Source organism: Dromaius novaehollandiae, chromosome 1 (genome assembly GCF_036370855.1).
Source record: "Dromaius novaehollandiae isolate bDroNov1 chromosome 1, bDroNov1.hap1, whole genome shotgun sequence".
Classification (NCBI taxonomy): domain Eukaryota; kingdom Metazoa; phylum Chordata; class Aves; order Casuariiformes; family Dromaiidae; genus Dromaius; species Dromaius novaehollandiae.
The window spans coordinates 140,007,161-140,031,158 of NC_088098.1; the positions used below are offsets into that span (position 1 = coordinate 140,007,161).

General features: G+C 37.0%; 1 protein-coding gene across 24 annotated transcripts in view; it reads right to left on the reverse strand.

Moving 5' to 3' along the window:
• Positions 1–23,998, reverse strand: part of TBL1X (transducin beta like 1 X-linked) — a 205,618-nt gene that overhangs the window by 160,698 nt on the left and 20,922 nt on the right. For 2 of the 24 annotated variants that reach the window (XM_064500617.1, XM_064500647.1), the window contains exon 3: positions 17,526–17,647. The exons of the other annotated variants lie outside the window; for them this stretch is intronic. The gene's annotated coding sequence lies outside the window, so the exon portion shown is untranslated. The remainder of the gene's footprint in view (positions 1–17,525; positions 17,648–23,998) is intronic. 24 annotated transcript variants of the gene reach the window in all.

A 23,998-nucleotide genomic window follows, 5' to 3' on the forward strand; every position in this document is an offset into this window, starting at 1 on the left:
ATGCAGAAAACCAGCATGATTTCATGATTTCAGAAGTGACTTTTATTGGAATGCAACTGTCTGAACATCTTGCAAAAGTCCTACCAATGGAATACACCCATATTCCTAGTTGGAAAGTACCCATGCCTAAACAGATGTGCAAATGAGGCCTACAGTTTGTATGTATGCACACTACAAAACTTTGTATGTATAAATGTTAAAGGAAACACTGTCGTTTCCAAGCAGGCAGTGTTTCACAATTGACAATGTGGTAGCAGTGTTACTAGAAAGGACAAGAATTAAAGTGATTTACAGTAAATTACTATCACTGGCCAGGGATGATGCACAGTTATGAGACTAAATTAAGGAAGTTTGCATTGCTGCCTTGTGGTGTTTGCTCTTTGAATTAATTTCTCAAGAATACTGAATTATCTATATCTGAGCACTGTTTATTTTTTGATGTTAGTATGAAAGACACAGGCTTTTAAAGTCATAACATACTTCAGCAGATTTCATCATCATCAATGCTGCCACTTCTAGTGAGCAAGTTCTCCTCCTCCTCGCTGACTGACCAACAGCTCATCACTTTACCTTTTAATCTTTAGACTCTCATACACCAAAACTATCAGAATAAGAAAAAAATAAAGTATAGGCCCAACACAGATCCTATGCCTATGTTTAAGAGCCTGACTCCTTTCACGTTCAGAGAGTCTAAAGCACTTAAATGTGTTTATCTACATCACACTCTCTTTGCTAAGGGAGGAGAGTATCCTGCAACAAATGTATCTTGTGAGTGAGGCATTTGTATGATGTGAGGGAAGGTATAGCTATGACATCGCAGAAGGACTCAGCATATGCAAATATCAAGAGAGATAATGACCCACATACCAGAAACATACAGTCTAGTTAATCTTCATAAAAAGGAAGGAAAAAACTACAATAGCACTTTCTCAAAATGTTTTACAAGTGGAATTTTACCAGGTTTGCTGGGGGCATCACTTCAGTTGTATTCTTGGCTTGCATTTCTAAACTTTGATCAATTTACAGTAACTTTAAATTTGTTCAGAAGATCAAAAGCATAACACACAAGACCCAAATTACTTCCTTAGGTTTATTGTCTTGGATTTTCCATCAAAGCAACAGCATAGGTAATTAAGATTTCCTGAAACTACTCATGCCACATGTACCCATTAAAGCTCTGAACACAGAGTAACTAGTTTGCCACTCAGGCACCCAGCAGCTGGCAAAAAACTAGGTGATATGTCTTTTGTTAGGACATCCATGATATTCTAGTGAACTTACTCAGCATCACCAAAAAAGTTAATACCATGAATGACATCTGGCACGGTTGCCACGGCCAGATCTTTGAGCCATGCAGATCTAGCCTCTTAGGAACGAACGCAATGCAGCTGAGTATAGGCTCAATATATTGAAAGTATAGGGGAGCTTCCAAGGAATAAAATACATAGTTGAATAACTGAGATACAAAGTTACAGCTTTATTGAAAGATCAGCAGAAATACTTCCATTACTCAAAAACAGAGTAACTCCGAACACAAACTCTCTGTCTGGACCCAAATACCTGCTGATAAAGTTTCAGCCAAATGGCACAGTATTTATTTTGTTAGTGCACGAGAGCCAAAGTATTAAAATAGGCTATTCTGCCATTTTCATTGTTTAAAATGAAAAGCATAAAGTATCAGTGTGGAAAAATAAAAGCTTTCAAAATACAACTTGTTATTATTCCATGCAGGAGCTATTGATGAAAAAATAAAATAACACTGAAGTTAATTTTATGGGAATTTTGATCTATGTATATTTTATTTAATATACTCCTGTAGTGCATGTCAGACTAAACAGACCAGTCAAGACCTCTGAAAATTAGTCTAGACACATGAAGAGACATATGCTGCATAATAAGAAAGACTTCTAAAACGCTTTGAAAAGAAACAGTGTAGAATTCTTATTGCTTCAGACAAATCACAGTGGAGTGCTTTCTCCTAAAAATACTTCTTTATATAAACATAAAAACAATTTTAAAGCATAACTGCAGGACACCTTTACACTTCTGAGAGCCACTGATTCTGTTCATGGAATTTCTTACTACGTACAGATGACTGACTGCTCACCTCCACAATCTTCTCCATGTGAGGAAGAGTGCTTATCCGAGCAAGCGTCATGAACGCAGGAATACTTTTTTGGTTTGGGGTTACATGAAATATGGGTCAAACATCTATTCAGAAAAAAACTGGTCTCAAAAGGCTATGTGATCTAGTTATGGCCACAGAAAAGGGGTGAAAGGTACTGGTTATTTACTTTAAGATCTCTGTGCCTTCTTGATGAACAGGCATGCTAATGGCAGCCTACATCACAATTAACCTGAATATGAATATAAAAATAAAACAAGTGATGCCTTCTGAAAGAATTACAAATTCAGTGCAAGACACTAAAGCATCGTTTATGGGCATTACGTTCATTGAAAACTGTAAATAATTTAAGATGCTTGTATGCAGAGGAGAAGAGCTGAAGAAAGGAGAAATACCTAATTCCCCTGAAACATCACCTGCACTGGAGGCTACTGGCTAGACATTGCTAGAAGTCAGTTACACCAATCTCAGATACTGAGTCAATGTTAGAATACTAACATAGTAGCAAAAGATTCCATAAAAACAGGTAAATATATTGTTTTCAGATAAATCCTGTTAAGATACCAAAAGGCAAATGTAAAAAAAGAGAAAAAGACTGCTCTCCAAATTCTTGCACTACACGAGACCCCCACTAATTTCAACATATAGAGATGCACTGCAATTTTTCAAAGGAAACGTCTAAGTAAAAGCAATTACCAATGAACTGATTTTTTTTCACTAAAATTACTTGTTTTAGAACCCTTGATTTATAATTTTTTTTGGTGTGTTAATTTTTTTTTTAGATTTTTTTTCACTTTTGAGTTCCCATCTTTCAAGTTTCCTCCTTTCAAAGAAGCAGAGAAAAGAGGAAGGAATCAAAATGCTTGAAAACCAGAAAAAAAAATAGAAATTTTAATCACAAGTTTAAGGTTTTTATCTTATTAATCCTGGGGAAATTAGATCTTTTTTTCAATCTTCAGCTATTTTTTCCTTTGCAGGGAGTATTTTCACATGTTGTCAAAACATCCCTAATCAAAATATTTGCAATCTAACTGTCACAATGAGCCAGTCCAATCTGAGGGAAAGCTGGGGTGGTTTTACGGGAGTGGAACGCCCAAGCAGAGACCCTAACTGTGCCTGCTAAAAAAACAAAACAAATAAAGAAAAGCCCTTATTAAACTGCTGGTATTAGTGTTGGTATTATCATATGACATTAGAGTTGTAACTGTAATCCCTTTGAAAATAATAGGAGGATCGTCCTCCCCTCAAAGAGTACGGGTACTGTGGTGATGATTTTACCGGGCAAGTCGAAACAGAGAATTCCCCATGATCTGTGATGGCTGGCGTTCCACACATTTTCATCAGTATTGCGTCAAAGCCTATGTCAGCTAAATCATTATTCAGAGCTTTTGCAGAACTCCACCGACTTGATAATTCACCTTTTTCTTCTATGGTCCAGATTTATATAGGACACTCTCACAAGCAGCCAGTTTCTCCAGTGACCTACTCTGACACTTGGTAGCTGAGTCCTGCAAGACGATGCTTGCCAGGAAGAGTATTGGAAAGAAAACGCAGAATCAGTTAATGGTCATGAATAACAAATCGACAGTTTACTACCAAAGGTGTCCTCCCAGAAAATCAGGGGACATCTTGAACATTATACAGCAAATGTGCACTGCTTTATGTATTTCAGCATAATTGTTTGTCAAGACACACTATGTGTGTGTTTCCATGGGTCTAGCTTAATCCCAAATGGAAAGAGAAATATGACGTACTGGTAAATACAGTTAACAGTAGGAGCCGCAGCATAGTGATTATAGACGTCAGAAGAATAATACTGATTCTGACCAATTGAGCTATCCTAGCAAAAAAGCTTTTTTTCTTTTTTTTCAGATCGGGCCTAGATAAGAGCGTGTCTTTTTCTCACAGCAACATAAATATTGCATTTGCATTCCTATATTTAGCCATCCTGTGCACTAGCGATTAAATAAGCAGCTAGATATTGTCTGTAGAGAGTAATCTTCTTGCCCTTAAAACAGTATAAAAATAAAAAATAAATAAAACATGGTGGAAAAGGGGAGGAGAGAAGATTTCCTCTTATAGTCATTTAATCCTTTGTTTCCTCTTTTCCTAGTCCAAGCCTTGACAAAGCAGTATAACATTATCCCACCATTTTAAGTGCAGGTTCTCAGTTGTTTTGGTAATGAATTATATGCCAAGAGCTCAGGGAATCTTGGAAACTGAAATACACACGAGGTTTTTCACCGATCTTCTCTAATTAGTGACTCTTGATGGATCAACAGCATACAATTTCAGAATTGTGAGAGCCTAAAAGATACGTACGTAACATGCTAACGTCAAGCAGGGCTACAGAAATTGCTAGCCCTCCAAGACAGAAACTAAAATATGACCTGATCCCTATGTGCAGTTTGAGTAACAGATAACGGACAGATTTCGAAGGGAAGTGGGCAGCTGAAAACTCTTCCAGCTGTGTAGGACAACTGTGCTAACGCGTGGGAATGCACATCTTGAACAAAACCAATAAAGCAGTATTATCCTACCCTGGCTGTTCTCTGGCAGCACAGACAGAAATATATGGAAGCCAGGCCAGAGGTCCCCTGTGCCACTAATCTTTCGCTACATAGCATTATCTAAGAAACATATCCTAGGGGTATAAATTAGAGCAAACCTAGGTTGCTGTGAGTTATGATGGCTAAAGAAACTGCACAACAGGAGTTTGCTAACTGGAGTCCTAGTTCTTTCTCTGTATGGTGCTTTTGCTTCTGTATCTAAGTAGGCCTCAACAACAGGAAAGAATCTTACATAAATCACACTTATTTTAAAGGGGAGATTAAAGACAAAAAAAAAACCCTTGAAGAATGACACTCATTAGGAACTATTATTAATTTGAAGGTCTATATTCTCAGTACTGAAGTTCACATTAAAAAAGAAAACTAATAAAATCACATTTCTTCTTATAAAGCTCTGCAAGTGAAGAAATAGCATATCATCCAATTTTAATCTCCAGTTTTACTACATTACACTGTGAGGTTCTAATGTAATAATAATAAAAAAAGCTAGTGCCAAATATCATTTCAGTAACTGCTGGAAGCTTGCTTGCCTACAGAAGGCAATCTATCTTAGATTCCTCAGTGGAACAAAAATAGTTCTTCACTGAGTTGCTTCTCCGACTTTCAGTTTGCTAGTACTGCCTAGTATGGGGCTGTTGTGTTTATTCTGGGGAGATGGCACTGTTCTCTCACCACGACTAACTCCTCTCCAGGACAACCCGTAGCAGCTCGTGGGGGCAGCTGAAGAGCAATCACGGTGGCAAAGTGTCACCCACCTCAAGATTTTTCTACAGCTTAGGAAAGAGAGAGAGGTTAGGATTAAGTATTCCCACACCTCTATTAGTGAGCAGCAGAAAAGAGGTGCTTGTCTGTACATCATCTGCCCTGAGACCTATCCAGAAGCTCCAGTGCCTTCCCCCAGGTTGTCTTGTTGAGGAAATCAAGATGAAAGAGCTGCTGCCTGTTTGGTTCCCGTCTAATACAGCATCATGTCATAGCTGGTTTATGTACCTAGGTACCACCTCATGGCTTGGAAATCCAGGATCCACTCCTGGATCCACTGATTTAAATGAAATTGCAGGAATTCCCTTTCCTTATAACCAATACTTGCATGCTCTGTTTACTTAAATCTTCACTCCTGTTTTCTTCCTAAAAACACATCCTTTTTTGCGTCTAACTTCTCAATTGTCTCTTTCAGTTCAGCACCATGATTTCCTGCTCTTTGCCAGCAGGAATCAGTCTTGCTGCCCAGTGTTTGAAGTTTCCATCACAACTCTAAATTCAAAGTAAGCATTACTGAAGTACATTTGATCTGTTGAAGAAATAATCCTCCTGGTCCTTTTGAGCCACTGAGCATAAGCTCTGCTGTCTGAGGCAACCACATCATGTATGTACTTTCTGAAATTTATTGATTATTCAGATGCACCAATATCAATTATGAGAAGTCAAAATCTGAACTGCAGGGTTTTTTTAATCAAAAAAAAAACACAATTTTTTCAGGATTTTCATCTAGACATGACAGAAAACACACTGTGTCCAAAGGTAACTCATATTAGGTCAATGAGCTCTCTGCACTATTTCCATTTTAGTGTCTTATTGTCAGCAACAAGAGCTTCACCAGAAAAAAATACCGAGAAAATTTAAGAAATATCTCAGAGCTGAAAATTTCAAAGGAACACTTTGTTAATGAGGGTTACTTACATGAATGAAGCCATACTATATTCAGAAGGCAGGACAGAAGGAAAAAACACGCACACACTCTGAATACTTCTGTTTCAGTCAGAAACACCAATTAAAATTATTTCATGAATGCCAATGGATCTATACAATAAAGTCTTCAAAACAAACTGTTATTGGCGAAATGCCAATCCACCAATTGTGATACCAAAATACACATTTGTGCTGTGCATTTTTCATGCATCAAACACTAATGTGAATTGTATAGCCCACCAAAAAAACAAAAAAGAATAAATATCAGCCATGTAGTTGCAAGTGGCAGATGAACACAGACATGGATTTCAATTTGTCTAGAAAAGTCCTTCTCCTGCCTTTTTACTACTGCTTATGTTCAGAGGTGACAAATATTTAAATATCATTATAAAAAGTCAATATTTAGTTGACAATTATGAAATCATATTCTGAATGTAGAGTCTATGAGACAAAATAATTCTGTCCTTCTGGCATGGCAAATTGTTAGTTACTAGCCAACGCACAGAGCAACAGCGGAACACTCAGCAAAGTTTGGAATAATATAATTCTGCTTCAGTGAGAATCTAGAAACAAAAAAAAGGATGTTTAACAAGCTCTGTAGGGTTTATTACCTTCAAGATGTTACTCTAATTTGCAAGATATAATCAGTTTTCCAAAGAACGATGTTAAGATGTAATAAAGGATCCAGATCTGATTCCTAAGAAGCTCCTTCCATTTAATCATAAAAACAAGATAAATCCATTTTACCAAAAATGAAAAGATGGACTAAGCAGATAGGAAACAAATCAGTAAAGTACAGACATCAGAAACTAAAGAATGAGATGGCACACAAATACTGCGGTTGACAGAGATAAATCTGCCAGATAAATTCAGAAGAATTAGAACTGACACTAAAACTAAGGTTTGAGCAGAAGCTAGTACCAGTGCACAACAGGAAGACTGAAGGAGAGATGTTTCAGACTTGTCTCTGCTTTGAAAATCCCCTAGTTTATTCATTTGTGTCACCACTTCATCATTATTTTTAAAATACCGTATTTCAGAAAATACTATGTTCCTATAAACTGGGATTTTGAGAACAAATATTTGCATTGCCCAACAGTGCATTCTGAAAAATAACAATATTCCAGTGTTACCGTGAAATATCAAAAAAATCAAGTTCGAATGAGACCTAATACAACATACAATAAGCAAATGCAGTATTTGCTGTGAACACAAACTTACTTTCTGGCCAGGGATAACACTGTAGCTTCCCTGTAGCTTAAAATAAGGTACGCCTGCCCTATCAATAAAGGATGAAATTTTCTACACGAGAAGTGCTAAGTAAATCAGGAGTATCATACAAATTATTTGTTAATGATTTGAGATGCTGTTGCACTCTTTTTCCTGTTGGGAGAGAAACGAGGTCTTAGATGAAGTTGCTGCTACTAATGGTTGCCAAATAGCTGTTTTCCCTCATCCAAAGACCACTCAGAAGAATCATCCTTCAACCACCCCTTTTCCCACTGGACTTTCACAGACGGTAGCACACATCAGCCACTTTCTCTCCCTTTAAACATGAAGTAGAGCTAACTATCTTATACAGCTTGAGGAGCAACAGGAGGGCAAAAATTAACAAAGCACAGAAGTTACCAACAATTTATGAAAATTCAAAAAGGTCTTTCTTTTAGTATCCGTAGCCATCGCATAGAATAGAATACAGCGGCTATCGTAACTTCCAACTCACTTGGTCACTCAATAACACACTATACTGCCTAAGGATGAAATAGTAAAAGATTAAACATCTAAAACACAGTTCCCCACAACGATGAATACAGTCGGATGATGAAGAGAGATGAAGGGAAGGGAAATTGAGAAAGTCCCATTAACAATTAGCTGGTAAAAGGGGAAAACCATCAGTGCATATGAAAAAAGAGAGGAAAAAAACTAGAAATTGATGTTAATACACGTGATGTGATTACAAATGAAGATTATATATTCAGCATTTTCTACCTCATCTTACAGTACCACCATTACATCACAAACAATGAGCTATCATCAATCACACACTTCAATTCTGCATAGAGGAGGGACTAAGATGGTACTGCATAATCTGTGTGATTTCCCAGACCAAAACAGGTATTTCTATATTGGACAGTTTCTTCAACTATCCTTCAAGTGAACGACCCATTTATGAATCTCTTTGCATATAGCTAGTTGCAATACAATCAGGTGACTTAAAGCAACACTGAACATAAATTTTATTTATCAGTTAAGAGGCCAAAAACCTGCACAATAGCATTATTGTGTACACTGGAAAACAAACATGTCACATAAAAGTTAATGAACTCCTCCCCAACTACCTCAGCTTTTTATTTGAAGCAACAGGCCTCTAATTATTGCAATAATGAATTCAGTTTAAGAAGAAAAAAAAGACAAGCCCAACAATAAGCCACATGTGCTAAGATTTTTACACGGTGAAATTGCTTCCTTTCTCAGACTTAGTCTTAATTCAGTTAGAAATACTGTTTCACTACAACAAGCTGCAAATTACTTCCAGCACGATCATAACAGGTATGAATTATGTTAAACCATATTTTCAGCTGAAGGCCTAGCCTTTCTTTAAACTATGACACAACTCTCTCAAAATAAGGTAACCAGCCCAATATACATGTTGGTATTTTACATTAAAAGTGAATCACACCGTAAACCAAATATCACAGAAACATAGGTCAGCAGTGACTTGGCAAAGACTTAAGACTGCTGCAATCTTTCCTCATTTGAAATATAGAAGAATGTTGTAGTTTAAGTGTGAAGAATACATCTGTGAAGAAGAACAAGACAGGGCTGATACATTAACACTTACGCAAATATTGTATTTGATGAGAAGGCAGAAAATGAGGTTAAAACCTGTGAGGTTATTACTTTTTAGAAAATTAAGCTATAAGAGAATAGAGAAGAAAAAATTTCTTGCACAGCTCAGTCTACAGTGTTTATGTATGTCTTTATACACGTGTGTGTGTGTGCACGTGTGCAGTGCAAGTATCTACACATGCACGTGTGTTTGTGTGTATGTGTATAAATAAAACACTGCTGAATAATCATTTAAAATAGCTCTCATATAAAAAAAGATAGCTTCTATCCTCTTGGATACATACTTTGAAGATTAAGAAAAAGAAATGAGATGCTCGAAAATATAATGTCAAAGTACGAGATTGTGCCCTCCCACTCTCTAACACACTAAAAAGGTAGAAAGAATAAACAAAAAAAATTAAATATTTACAGTACATTTGGCATCAATCTAACACACACAGTATACCAAATACAACAGACTTTACTTAGAAGATCACAGAAAAATAAATAATACATCTGAAAGTTCATTATTTGTTTGTGAGAATGGCATTACACATTTTGCCCAGTCTTTAACCTCGGGAGTTCATAGGGAGATTGACTGGCCCCTTCCCAGACACCCCGTCCATCACTCCCTCCTGTCGCTCTCTGCAGGAGAAAGGCATCCGACGGCAGTAGCGGCAGAGCTGCGGCAAGGTGGCCCAGGGAACCTCAGGCAGACACATCCACCCCCTCGGCAATTCCCAAGGCAGGCCCAGTGCAGGGTTGAGAAGGAAGATGGGGAGAAGAAAGAGGAAGGCCACCTAACCTAACATGATTAATTCAGGTTCAAACATTAAGAAATAAAAAGGCAATGAAGGGTATCTTTCCAGTCAGCAGTCTGAATTGAAACTATTACAGAATCCTAAGGTTGAAACCGAAACAAATGCTTTAAAATCCAAATTGGCCTGTGTTCCTTAAGGCTTTTTCAGCTCAATTAACTGATCACCTCAAATACAAAGGCAAATATAAAGGAAAGCATATTGAGGAGAGATGTAGCCATGGGGTTTAACAACTGGAAAACAGAGCTTTTCATATAGCATCTCATTCGGTTAACTGGGGATAGCCACCATAGAGGCAGTCCCAACTCCCCTCCTGCTCCCAGCTAGAAATTGGCTCTTCCTCACTTGCATCATCCTATTCCTGTGACACCATCACTGTGGCTGCAGCGCAGGGGGCTTGGGGAAGGGAGGAGAGAAGGGCAAGGCAGATCAATCAGTCTAACAGAAAACCACCCGCCACCCACTCACTACCTTTCTGTTGGAACAACTTCCTCATTTGACTCTCTGCGGTGCCACGTGATCACCAGATCTTGTACGCAAAAGTCACAGAGAAGAGGATTGTAATACTGTTCGTTCTAGTGGCAGCCCACGGTTACAGCGGGTTCGCTGACACGTGAAATCATAGACTGAGATCTGCGTGATCCCCATGCTGTGGAGGCTAGTACACCTTCAGTCCAAAACTAGAGATCAAACCTTGTGGGGTTCAATGTTTCCCTCTGCCTGGTTCCAAGTGGCTTCTTCTGCAGCACGTGAGCTTTTCATGGGTCACTCTTCAGAGACATTTAATGTTTTCCCCAACAGCAAAAAGAGCCTCATCATTTACATGAGGTGTGTTGAGCCAGTTTGTGAGGGGCAAGTACCTAAATTTTCAGATGATGCAACACCCACATGAGAAGCGGCCTGAATATATTATCTGGATAGAAAGAAACTCTCTAATTAACCTTCTAATCGGAAGGAAAAAAATGACTAAATTATACTCTGAACTTTATTTTTAAAAAAGTGAGATAATTTAATTTTTAAAAGTCACTTGCAGATCTTTGATCACTGATTTGATATCCCTTGACAATGTAATTATATGAAAATTTAATTACATCTTTAAATTAGGTGTAGATCAATTAAAGTCCCTGGGTTTGGTCAGAAGGTTGCTAAGAGAGGTCCTCTGGAATTTATTTCATCATTGTTCTCTAAAAATATTATTCCAAAATTCTTCAAGAATCTCTATTTTGGTGACTTATCTCAGAAATTCTTTCTTGGATTCACTTCAGAGTAGAGTATTTCATTTTCAGAGTATTTTATCTTCTGGGAAGTTGATAGGGCATTATTTTGTGGATAAAAAGCATTTGTATTTTTAACTATGGCAGTGAGAGACACTAAATTTTAAGGTTGCAAGTAAAAACTATACTGTCCATATATTCCTCCATGCCTGAAAAACCATTCTTTTAACAGTATGATAAAAACCTTATGTAATGAATAAAGCTCTGAAGCAAAACTGAATTATCAGCTGAGACATTTGTTTCAGGGTACTTCCTACAGAAGGAGAGCGTTCGAAAAAAATTCTCTGTCGTCTTGACAATAGTTGAGACCACTGTAAAACCTGGAAAGTGTCTTCATTCCTATTTTCACTGAGACTAAATAAGGAAAATGGAGTAAAAAGGATGACATAAGTGGTGCATAACTACAGCTTAACATTGGTATCTGACCTCCCAAGGACGTAAGAAAATAGTTTTTGTGAATCATACTGTTACTTTTGACAAAAACATGATTCATATCTTTCCTGGAGAATATATAGGAGGAAGGTGCTTTGCTTCCAACTTTACTGGAGCTGGGATGCTCAGTCGTGCTTCCCCAGTGAACCGCAGCTCTAGATTCAACGGAGATTGTTGAAAGTTTAGCTACGGAAAGGAGCTGAAGCTAATACTGGTTTCCAGAGGCTCACCCTTCACAACAGTAACAAGTTTTCTTTAAGATAATCCTTAGTGTAATGTGTGTTTCAGTTAACACTGTGAAATATAACTTCATAGAATTACTTTTGTAAAGGTTTAAATATAGGATTTACACAATACATTGCAGAATATTCTAACAAAGTCGATAACTTCTGAGGTCACCTGTCATTCCAGATACACACTTGCGAGTTTCCTGACAGCCAGGTCAGAAGCTTCGGGAAAGTTACAACATACGTTGTACCAGCGGTCTCTGACTACACACGTTCCCACACGAGTAATCCTATTCAGTGCAAAGGCATGCATTAAGAATTTTTAAGACCAGAGTCACAGACAACAAAGTTACAACTGTCATAAGCATGACTGATTAAAGATAGCCCTTGCTGATTTTACTTGAAGGAAAAAAAAAATGTGGCAATTTTTAGTTCAGTCTTTCACACATGTATTTGCATAATTGTTAAGATTACAGGACAGTAATAGCAATTGCCTAACTGTAAACTCATACAAACACCTTTTTCAAGTCGTTTATTTGTGAACATTTTCTAGAGACATACTAAGATATTAGAACTGCTGCATTATCACTGCTGTGAAAATCCTTCCTATCACTAGACAGGTTTTCATTATTATCCTAGTGATCCTATTTTCCTTTTGCCTGGAATTCTGCATAGATGATCTCTCACAAAAAGATACTTTATTTACTTTTCATAATGAAGAACTAATTGGGAAAAGCTAGACCTCAAAAGTGTATAAGATCATGCTGGATTAGAAACACAATGTTTGTTTTATTAAGTGATCTTAGTTTTGGCCCAATGGATGAGAAAAACAGGGCTTTTCTATCCGCCTGACAGATTGTGTAAATTCAGCAGCTTGTATGAATTTCAATGTGTTTGGACGAAACAGCCAATATTCATCCAACTGCCTAGAAATTTTAGGTAGCATTGTTTTAGAGTGCTAATTTCAGAAAATGTATATAACTTATTTTCAAGAAAGGTTCTGAGTATCCTGCTTCTAAAAGGCATTTTTTAGAAGAGATAACTGAACTTTCAAAGATCAAGATGCAAATATTAGTAGCTGTTTTTTTGAGTTTTTTTGGTTTTTTTTTTTTAAGTCCTATCTGTTTCTATCTTCATTTGTTTACAGCTGAAAATACCACTGTAACTATGAAGCATACCTATCTCAAGCAAAAACATAACTGACTGATAACTTTAAAGGTAGAAGAAGCAGTAGGTAACAATATGATGTTACCTAGATAGATTGGATATTTTTTCTACCTTAACCAAAGTGAAATGCAATTCTCATCATCAGTGAACAAACAGACTGTATGTAAAAATTATATTTGGGATCAGATTTGTTAAAACACTGAAAGATGTGCTTGCTTGACATTAAGCATGTGCACAAGCCTTTCGCTTGGAATATGCTAGTCAAAAACGTAACAATCATTAAACTTTCTTTAAAAAAATGCATTTTAAGTTTTCTTCTACCAGCTTTTGATTTTTGAACTCTTCCTGCACTTCTGTAATACACACAGCAGTTACAGGGCTGCCATTTTATAGAATACAGTAATTTTGCTTCCTGCTGCAGCTGTACTCTCCAGCTACACAGCAGTGCAGAAGAGCTTCTGGCTATTTCCCAAACTTCTCATCAGGTATCCCTTTTGCCAGCCTTACATTTGCCTGTACCTTGCCTCAGCAACTAATTATATTCACATGCATCTCTTGCCTCTCAAGCCATTTCTGCTCCTCCTGGTATGCCAGCATCTTGGCCCCAAGCCCCCTTTTTTAGGTCAAGGACAGATGAAGTAAGGTCAACTTCTCCCTCTTGCTAGATTTGGAAGACACAGGTGAGGCATACTATAGGTCCAAGGGTTGTTTATCCCCCTTCTCCTCTGCCCACAATCAAGCCTGAGGAGACAAGGATGGGATGGGAAGAAGAGAAGGGAGAAGAAATGAAGAAACTTGTTTTTCATAAGAGAGCAAGAACGCCATCTTCCTCAGTAGCTTAGACTGTTTCTTCTCTTTTAGTCAGTGGACAAGCGGAACATAAGAGCCAAATCAGAGAGATGTTTTCACCCCTCTTTGCTCCCTCTGTAGGGATGAGTGAAATTCATGAGAAGCCTCAAGTTTCTTGTACCATGGCAAGACTGCTGGCTTCTGCAAAGGACCAAAACTGGACAATTAGCCAAGATGGCAAGACTGATTTCCATGCAAAATGTTTCAGTGCACTAAGCATTTTACTCAGCTGATTTCTGGGCTCAGGGACTGAAAACAATGTGATATAAGGATATTTCTTTTTGGTGTGGTGGTATGTCTTCATTCAAACACCTGTTTGTGGTAGTACGTCTTCATTTAAAAAACACATTTGTGAAAAGATTGCAAAAATACAGCAAAAAGATCTTCACACACACAACATGTAGTAGCCTTTTCACATGTAAAACAAAAGATTGGTAAGATCAGGTTCTTGCTGAGCACTTAGACTTGTTCTATCAGCAACACTTCTCTATGGCACTCAGAGGATGCTGCAGTGCCTAAAGTGCAGGTCTTCAGTTGCACTTTTGTTATTATTACTGTGCAAGGATGTGTGTATGGCATGTTATCCTCCATTTCAGGCTGCATGGGTCTAGCATACAGGAAGCTATAGGCTTCTGCGACAGCTAGGATCTGATGGCCTACGTTACACAATACTTAATAATACTTTCAAAGTCAAAAATAAGTTTTGTATGCTATAAGATTTTTACATGTTATCATGATCATAGGGATTTTATGATATTAAGCCAAATAATTGTTTCTACAGAAACAGTCCATGTATGACAGAATATGAGTTTATATTGAGTAGTATGTCATGAATGTATTCTAGAATAAGGATATTTTTTTAGAGACTTTATTTTAGACCAACAGACTCTAGCAAGCAGCAGTTTATGATTCTTTGCCATTGCTACATTATGTTATTTGTTAATAAGTTCTCGTTATATTAGCTGTCTGTGCTTTAACAGGACTATATGCTAGAAGGAGCAGACAAATTTGTGAACAACCAGGAATAATTTTCCTAGTGATTCCAGATAACTGAACTGCACATATACAACCAGCAAGGATGAATGGCCTAAAGCCACTTCCAGAATTAATATGGTACACTGTTCAATCCACTGGGCACAGATAATAGCGTGCATGAGACTAGGCAAACAAAAAAAAACAAAAAAAAAAAAAACCTTCTAGTTAAGTACTGCCTACAGCAATAACATCCACAGCTGTGTGAAAGCTAAGAGTATAATAAAATACAATCTATTCTTCTTCAGTGTCTCTCTGTAACACATCTTAAAATGCAGGAGACATGGAAATCACAAGACAGCTTTATTTCCTTATGAACACTTATCTATAGCACTTGTAAATGTACCAAGAGGCTCCATGATATCTCAGTCTGTAATGGAAGCAGATAGGTCTTGGGGAAAGGTATAAAGATGGATAGTGTGTGGTACCTTTGCTGCCAGGAATATTTTATTTTTGTTTTCAATATAAATACAGAAGTAGTTATTCAATGCCCATCAAAATGAGAAATCATTTTGCCAGTAAAACAATTAGAAGTGGATCTGGTTAGAAATTTTGACAGAAGAACAACTCTCATTAATACATAGGAAAATGAATGGTTTTTGTAACACACTAACGAACATATCTTGCAGAAATTTGATGGAAGAAATGCAAAAATAATTACAAGGAGGCAATATGCAATTTATGTTGAAATATATTCTATTACAACATATTGTATTTTTAATAATTTACTTTAAATGAGTAGCAAAGTAATCAACATGATAATTGAAACCAATAATGTGCAAGAAAATGAAACATTTCAGTTGTCTCATTTTTAGTGCCGAATTTTGAAATATCGGCTTTTCATTTCAGTTCATAAAATAAAAAAGAAAACAAAATAAAAAGTTAGTATTCCCTGTGGAATGAAAATTTCTGTGTCTGACCTAGATGAAAAAGAATTTCCAAACACTTTGGGTAAAAACGCACCTAAATTTTAAAATAAAAGGGGGGGAGGGGGGAGAATGGGGAGGTGTTTATTGTCCCTGGCCCCATCCCTTGACTCCTCCAACACAGGAGTGGAAGTAATTCACTGGCAACATGCTGTAAAAATAAACAGGATTTCATCTCCAAGCACCCTGAAATTTAGGATAGAGGTCTTCAAGAAAACAACTCAGTTAAAATGGGATTCATTTCATCTTTGGGTATAGCTAGCTGACAGGGGCAAAATTAAGCGTAACATCTAAATTTTGATCCAGAAAGCACTAACACGGAAAATGCAAGAAAAAGTACACAAGAGGAAGGAAGACAACAATAATATATGATGCAGCATCAGTGGGTCCTGCCATTTTCTTCATATACTGCTATAAATCATGGGAGAGTTCAGAAGGTACGTCACCTTCCCTCCCCCCAAGCACTCATCTCACAAAAGGAAGCAGACTAAAACAGCCAGGTTACTGCTGAACAGGAGAAGTAGGATACAAGTCAAATAGTCCACATTAAAATATATCTGTATGAGACAAGTTTTGTTTTAAATATGCATAACAAAATGAATTATTTATATCCAAACCTGTTGTGGTCTTAGAACATAAAAAGGGGGGGGGGGGGGCACCAAGATTCCTTTCTTTTTTTTCCTCCTTCAAATACTGTTACAAATTATATGCAACTTCCCCAGTACCACCCAATTTCAAAATTTGTTTTTTGCGCATCTTATTCAGGTTGAAAATATACTCCTGAGCGGAAAAAAAAAAAGCTATATTAATTCAGAAGCATTATGCAACTGAATACAGCATTTTAGAATAGAAATATTTGTGCAACCACAACCATAAGTGTATTTACATGCTCTGCTTCTATTATCTATAATAGTAATGAGCATCTACTGTACACAGGCACATAACATGTGCAACATTTAGCACAAAATCCAGTCAGATCCTAAAGAACTCCTATACACTCAACCATGCACTATCTATACGTGACTGAGAAATAAATTTGCTTGTTCACGTCAGACAAGATTGTCGTGACCTTCACTTTTTTCTTTTTTTTTTTTTTTTTTTAAGTAACAACAGCTAAACAAGAAAAAGGAAGCCATGCTTCAACTGAAACAAGTTAGAAAGGCTCTGAGCAATGACATTATTCTGACACGGTAGCTCAGTTACTTCAGGTTTAATCGACCATAACTCTACGGAAGTTGGAGTGCAGGGCTGAGCCCACTGACTTCAGCACTGAATTGGACTGTCTGACTAACACTTGTTATAAACATGTGAACTCAATATTCTTACAACTTGAAAGGCTATTACCAGTCATAAGTTTCTTTGAACATTTTTGCTATAATTTTAAGAATTCAAAAGAGGCTCAAGGCAGGACCTGGCATTATTTGTTTGTTGATATCAAAACAATCCAAGGTTTGCAACTCTCCTAACGTTAATAGCTCCAAGAATTCATGTATATGCACACTGCACTGGGATTAGTGGGTTTAATTTCTTGTCATGCATCTGCTGGGACAGTGAAAGGCTTGAGGGTTTTGGCATTAAAAGACTGACCTAATTAAAGTTGATTCACTCTTCCCAGGTAGAGAGGGCCAAGTTCTGACGCACCACACCCCATCATATCATGAGGGTAGAAGCAGGCTGGATCTTTGGAACATCTGCTAACAAGTTTATATCTGAAAAATAATGGGTTTGACACAGGATAGCAAGTACTCAGACATCCTTGAGAAAATTCAAATAGAGAAGATAAATATGTATTTATGTACTAATATGAAAACTGCTTACATATAAACTTTCGGATCTTATTTCCATGCCTTGTCCCTTTGGTTCCAGTCAATTATTTTCACATTTTGGGCTTTCAGTTATAATTTTCCTGTATTACGTAATCTTAAACACATTGCTTGAATACACTATATTGTGTATTGCATGAATTATTTAGTTTCTTATTTGGCTCCTGCCACTTAAATAGGAAAAGTTGGTGCATAATGAATACTTATGTAATATCTACAATATACTTGATAATTTAGGGTTGTATTACTACTTCTTTTAATATATATTTTAATAGTAAGACACTGCAGTAAGTCTCTAACATCAGCACCTGACACAATAAAAAAAATCTTTAATTTCCATTTATGTATAAATTCTACAGAAATAACATCCATTTTTATATGAAGACTGAGTGATACATTGATTTCATTATAAATAAGAGGATGCATTTTTTAAAGTTAAGAGCAGAACTACATGGTCTTCCTTGAGTACACTTCCAATAGGTTTTACTCTATCACATACTTCTTGACTTTGCAATCATTCTCTGTAATCTGCTATAGTCCCTATCATCCTACGTGTCTTATTTTTCTGAGTAACCGACATATATTGGTATATATGTCTGTCATTAGACGATTAAATAAAGTATTTGAATGTATTTTTCACTATTTATGCTACTGTCCACTTTTTGCAGTTATCATATCAGATAATTATCAAAACCTTTGGCTTTCACTTTCATGTTAGTTTCCGCTGAACGTCATTCTTCGGATGACGGGTACGAATATAATTCCTCAAGATCAGAGCTCAAATAACAAAAGCAAATTCTCTTATTAATAAAAGAAGTGCATTACCTAGAATTTGGAAAGTTCACAGAACCATTTCAACTAAGAACACAATTAGAAAACACCCCTGCCCCGAGATTTCTGTACATGGACTCCACTAAAAAAACTAGAGGCAGAACTAAAGCATATGACTTTAGCCCAGTTTCTCCATCTATAAAATTGGGTAATTATATTTAACTACTTCACAGAATACTCTTAAGCCCTCACTGTACATAAAGTTTGTGAAGCTTTTGAAATTGTCAAGACATGACAGAACTGGAATCAGAATAGAGGGACTCCATTATTCTCCCAGTTAGACCTAAACACCAGACGTTCAGAGATGTATGCATTATGAAGGCTCAAAGAGAATACTTTCTAGCTTTTTGTTAAACTCAGTACCTTGAACTCAAAGAGCCTTTTCACTTAAGGCTTGTTTCTAGCCCTTTAACCATTCTTGGGACTCTTCTCTGAACCTTCATCTATTTTCTCCCTTACTTATGGACACTAGAATTAGATATGAGAATTCAGCCTTTGTCCTCTCAGTCCCAGATACAAAGGAAATATAATCTCCCTTCCCCTTCTCAAGCTTTCTACCTTATGTACCCAGAGATTGCTTTAGCCTTTTGGCCACAGACTGTTTCCATATGATGGAGTCTACGGCTCTAAAAAGAGGTCTGCTGTCTTTGTTTCTCAGTGCACAACGTTACATTTACTATATTAAAGCAATAACTTTGTTTTGGCCAGTTTGACAAGTACGGTCACTTAGCAGTTTGTCCCATTCACTATTACTTTCTCAATCTTTGAATCATCTATAAACTTAATTAGTAAGAACTTTTACAAGGGCACAAACAATAAAGTGTTTAGGACTGGGAACAGTATCTTTGGTACTCACTAGCACACAGCTATTCAAAAAGCTCACGTGTAACTGTAAATAGGGAATATTCTTCCCTGTAGGTCTAATCCAACTACTGTATGCCATTCTCATCTTGTATTGCTCTTGTTTCTTCATCAAAATGTTTAGTAGCACCGAGCAAGTGACTTTACAGAAGTCTAAATATGTATTTTCTCATTAGTTCTTCATCGACAACCCAAACGCAGTAAGGGTAGTAGTTTAATGAGACCTATTTTCAATAAACTCAAGTCAATATGCATTAGTTATATTATTACCCTCTGTTCTTTATTAACCAAATCCTACCCCAGCCACTTCCATTATTTTACCTGGATCAATGCCCGAGTTTATAATTACCCAGGTCACCTGGTCTACAACACTGGCATCCATCCAGATTTCTACCACTTTCCCAGTATTCTAAGATTTTATAAATCAACAGTAAGAGTCCAAGAGTAAGAGTCCAAGAGTAAGAGTCCAAAGGAGTTAACTCCTTTTGTCAGCTCTTTTTGGATTAAATTACCTACCGATTTTACAAAACCAAACTGAACACTCAACTTCAATCCCTGTGCTCACTGTCGTAGGCTGCATGCCTCTAGAAAGGCAATATCAGCTTTAATTTCTAGTATTCTAAATTTTAAACAAAGCATATCCTTCCTATACCAAGATTCAAGTTACTCTCGAGAAAGAAGTATCAAATAAAACCAACGGTATGTGCTTTTCCATCTCATCCCAACATTTTAGTCTAGATGAGCAAAGGTACGTCAACAGTGCATGAAAGAAAATCCTGCAACGCGCCTATTCGTCCCACTCCAGGCTTGGTTTATCCTTTCATATACATGCGATTGCAATACAAGCCAATAAAAATGCAAATTGGGCAAAAGGAAGAAGGGGCTGTTTTAATTTGTTTGTAAAACTAGACATGTTTCTGATCCAGGAACACGTATGTCAAAATTCAGACAGAAGATTTTGTTTAAAATGTATACAAGGAAGCGTAAGAGAAGAATAGGCTGTTACTTTTCAATTTGAGTTAGTTCAGGTACCATGAATAACCAAGGTAGAAAATTCATCTTCCCTTCTCTATGGTGTTCAACTTATCTAAGAAATAAAGGTTCAACAGATCACTTTCAGGATCTAAAGAACCAATCTCTTCTACTGGCAAGAATCAACATTTTGAAAAAGAGAAAAAAAAAATCTGAGAAGTAAGAACAAATACCGATCAATCATTCTGTCAAGCTGACATTTGACCAATTATCTATTTGATCCCAGAAACACGTATGTTGAAGTTTTCTGCATCTGAAGGTTCTCTTGGTTATTTATTTTGCAGATAATCTGGAGTTTTGTTTTTATCAGCGAATGGGTTTGGTTGCTGGGGACAGAGATGGGGTGAGGGAAGAGAGGGGAGAAGGAGGGAGGCTTCATGCCTACAAAAGAGCAATTGAAGATCTGACTAAAGCTCATTTAAAGACTTCCAGTAAGAAACTGTGACCAAGGCTTAAACACACACTAAAGAAGCAGCTTCACGCTGAACTTTGGGAGCAGCTGTGCTCTCATTCCCCATCCCCCAACACAGGAAACAGACCTAGAAACAAAAATAAGACAGGAATGCTCCTGTGCAAGTTAATGTTGTTGGCTTCTTAAACATCCACTACTCTTGTGCCAAAAAAAATAAAACCTAGGAGGATTTAACACTTCAAAGGATAGTGGGAGACTGCTTTAAACACGGAATTTTCTACCAGAGACAGATATTCTTTCATTTTGTAAACAAGCAGGAAAAATGTTATCGTGAGTGCATGTCAAGACAGATTTCATTTATATTCCTTTACTCCTTATGCACAAATACACTATTGCGTATTACACTTTCACCTATTTTAGACTACCATTAATGCTGTAGTAATGTTATCTCCAATCAGAAAAAAATGAAACAGTTGAATCTTCTGGTACCCTCAAAAACATTCTATTAAAATCTAGAGCATGAAAGCTTAACACTACAGAGTAATGTCTGACAGAGAAGTTCTCTCCTTATTAAGCAATGATACATAATTATATGTTCAAGGAGAACGTGAATAACATCTTGCCAAAGGAACATACGGCCACATATGCTACTCACGATATTCCCAACTACAAATTATAGTTATGCTTCCACTCGTGTTATTAAGAGCTTGGCCTTTGTTCAGTGTATTGCATTTTCCGAACAAAGGTAAAGAGAGGAGAAGGAAAGTAAGTGTTAGAGAAACTAAGTTCTCTGTTTACCCTAAAAAATACTTTATCTGATTTTGATGAGGACAAAATCATGAGTGGCTTGCTCTGCTTAACTCACCAAAAACAACTCATGTTTTCAACACTTTAATACTTTGCAGGCTAATGGAAACTTTACATAATGTATTCTCCCTCATAAAGCTAAAATGTCAACGCAAATGGGCTCGAGATCTTGATATGGAGAGAAAGAAATATTTTCTTTTCAAAATCTGCAGCCTAACAAACATGACGTGGAGGATGGGATGAACACTAGTGTGAGGAAAAAAAGGAGGGGAAAATAATCTTACTTATTTTAGAAAAGCGTCTGTATCTCTTTGTGAGCGCAGCACCCCCAGTCATACCTCTCAACAGTGCTTAACGTTTGATTAAAATATTTTCTTGGTCGCTCCTCATTCTGTTAGTGTCCTCCCTGTGGCAGGACATGAAAAACAGATTAAAAAAAACCACTTCATGCGATTTTTAACAGTTATAGTTACATTGCACTCTCACTTCAAATCTACTAAGTACTGTTAGACTATTCTTTAGCCACAATGAATCACAACTGTAGTAGTTTCCTATTCTCTGGATTTTTTCCCCCGTATATTTGATCTTTTCTTTCTACTTTGAGAGTTCAGGGCCATGCAGCACTCTTGCCTTTGGCACCTGTTAATAATTCCTCAGAGAAATGGGTAGAGAGGAAAAGCAGGTGAAGGGAGGCTTTCAAGTTTTAACCATTCCATCCATGGGTCACATCCCATCCAACCACACAGTGTCATGATTTAAAGCACCACTTCTTCTCTGCTATACCTAGGAAGAGGGAAGTAACTTGCTGTGGCCCTAACAATTGAAAAAACAGGCAAAGTAATGTACATGATTTTTCTGCTTTAAGGGATTTCATTCTAAATATAGGTAATTAAATCTGAGCACAGTGTGAAGACACTTAAAAGCAAGCACTGATCACACCCTGCATGTAGCAATCCAAGATGAACTCCCTTCCAACCTCAACCATTCTGTGAAATATCAGCATCATGGATGGTGAGCTTAATACTGGACACCCAATTTTCCTCCTGAGCCATCTTGCGGTTACCAATATAATTATAACCTCTTGTCTCAAAAATAAAGTAAAATTTTTGCATGAAGACCTATATGCTTTTACTATGCACTGTTATACTTGAAATGGAACAAATGCAGCTATGCAACTGTCCATGATATTGTCATTTCACAAATCCTTTCTCTCCATTCCTGGCAGAGGCATATCTCCTAAGTCTATTGTACTTTTATTTTTTAATCACTGCTAATAATACGCACCTCACTACTAGAATTTTATAATCCAAATGTAACTCTGTTTAAACCACTTCATACTGGCTGGCTTACAGCAAGAGGATAGGTAGATGTACCATGCTTTGAACAGATTACAACTGAAAACAAACAAACAAACAAAACAAACAAACCCAAAAAACACCCCAGCACCTCTTGCAGAATAGCCCCATCTAAATACACAGGTGATACTAGGATATCACATTGAGCTTTTTGCACTGTTGCCATTACTGGAGCATAGAGCTTCTTGTGCCTGGAAAACAATAAAAGGAACAGACCGTAACAAACTCTTTGAATTTACTGACAAGAATGGATGTTCCAAAATGCCTGAAGTGTCACGTCCCCGCACAACAAACAGATTTTCTATGAAGTCCCGGGCCAAAGGAACTCCTGGGCAGTTTTTTAGCCTCACTCTCTGAGTCTCACAATTATGGCGTATATGCTCAGTCTGATCTATGAGATACCAAGCCCTACAGGTCTAGTCATAAAATTAACAGGAGTTCCACAACTGAAGGCCCATGAGGGATGAGAACCATATCCCAAATAATTTAAGAGAATGTATGTACTGACTGAGATATAGTCATTTTGTTATATACAGACTGTACTTGGAGATGCCAGCTGGGCCACGATACAGAACAACATATAAAAATAAAGCTAATCCTCATGCCTAATATGGTTAGGGTAAAGGGGCTGTCTATAAAACAGAAAGTCTTTATGTATGTACATCACACACCACTATCTCAAAGGAATTTATACATGCTTCTGTATATAGCTTAGTAAAACAAAGTCCTCATGCAAGTGGTACAGGAATTAATTATGTAAGAAGTGTTAATTATTATAAATTTTCTGGCTGCTTGATAAACAATAAATTTAACTCTGATGATTCTTCACTTCAGCACAGCAATGGATTATTCTGAAGACATTTAGAATTGTGTTATATTTCTGTAATGATGTACTAGATAACAAATATTGTACATCATTAGATTTCAGAACATCAGATT